We start from the raw sequence: 1,676 nt of genomic DNA, 5'->3' as shown, positions 1-1,676 counted from the left end.
AACCAGGTTCAACTTCTATAGAACCTCATGAACCAGGTTCAACTTCTATAGAACCTCATGAACCAGGTTCAACTTCTATAGAACCTCAAGAACCAGGTTCAACTTCTATAGAACCCAAGAACCAGGTTCAACTTCTATAGAACCCCAAGAACCAGGTTCAACTTCTATAGAACCCCAAGAACCAGGTTCAACTTCTATAGAACCCCAAGAACCAGGTTCAACTTCTATAGAACCCCATGAACCAGGTTCAACTTCTGAAGTGTTGACAGCGATAGAATTGAACCCTAAAACACCGATATCTCTCTCCGTAGAGCTTTTCCAAAGGTTCACAAGGGTTCTACAGCGGGCGAAACGTGCCAATAATCGCTGTTGTGAAGGCAGTGTCTCGAACCCGCGCTACATTTCGCTCACATGAGCAGAAATGTTGGGAAATGTGTTTTTATATTTGTGTTGCATATTATTAATTATATTAGTGTGTCCCTGAGGGCTAGGGACCTAGGTCCCTGAAGGAGGACCCCTGGGTCTAGCTAGGGACCTGGGTCCCTGAAGGAGGAACCCTGGGTATATCTAGGGACCTGGGCCTCTGAAGGAGGAACCCTGGGTCTAGCTAGGGACCTGGGTCCCTGAAGGAGGAACCCTGGGAATATCTAGGGACCTGGGCCTCTGAAGGAGGAACCCTGGGTCTAGCTAGGGACCTGGGTCCCTGAAGGAGGACAACTGGGTCTAGCTAGGGACCTGGGTCCCTGAAGGAGGACCCCTGGATCTAGCTAGCGACCTGGGTCCCTGAAGGAGGAACCCTGGGTATATCTAGGGACCTGGGCCTCTGAAGGAGAAACCCTGGGTCTAGCTAGGGACCTGGGTCCCTGAAGGAGGACAACTGGGTCTAGCTAGGGACCTGGGCCTCTGAAGGAGGAACCCTGGGTCTAGCTAGGGACCTGGGTCCCTGAAGAAGGAACCCTGGGTCTAGCTAGGGGCCTGGGCCTCTGAAGGAGGAACCCTGGGTCTAGCTAGGGACCTGGGTCCCTGAAGGAGGAACCCTGGGTCTAGCTAGGGATCTGGGTCCCTGAAGGACCCCTGGGTCTAGCTAGGGATCTGGGCCTCTGAAGGAGGACCCCTGGGTCTAGCTAGGGACCTGGGCCTCTGAAGGAGGAACCCCGGGTCTAGCTAGGGACATGGGTCCCTGAAGGAGGACCCCTGGGTCTAGCTAGGGACCTGGGCCTCTGAAGGAGGACTCCTGGGTCTAGCTAGGGACCTGCGTCCCTGAAGGAGGACCCCTGGGTCTAGCTAGGGACCTGGGTCCCTGAAGGAGGAACCCTGGGTCTAGCTAGGGACCTAGGTTCTTCACTAGGGACCTGGGTCCCTGAAGGAGGATCCCTGGGTCTAGCTAGGGACATGGGTCCCTGAAGGAGGACCCCTGGGTCTAGCTAGGGACCTGGGCCTCTGAAGGAGGACCCCTGGGTCTAGCTAGGGACCTGGGTCCCTGAAGGAGGACCCCTGGGTCTAGCTAGGGACCTTGGTCCCTGAAGGAGGACCCCTGGGTCTAGCTAAGAACCTAGATCCCTGAAGGAGGACCCCTGGGTCTAGCTAGGGACCTAGGTTCTTCGCTAGGGACCTGGGTCCCTGAAGGAGGATCCCTGGGTCTACCTAGGGACATGGGTCCCTGAAGGAGGACCCCT

The sequence above is a fragment of the Cherax quadricarinatus genome, unplaced genomic scaffold, assembly GCF_038502225.1.
Source record: "Cherax quadricarinatus isolate ZL_2023a unplaced genomic scaffold, ASM3850222v1 Contig139, whole genome shotgun sequence".
Lineage (NCBI taxonomy): Eukaryota > Metazoa > Arthropoda > Malacostraca > Decapoda > Parastacidae > Cherax > Cherax quadricarinatus.
Note: the sequence above shows the minus strand (reverse complement) of the source record.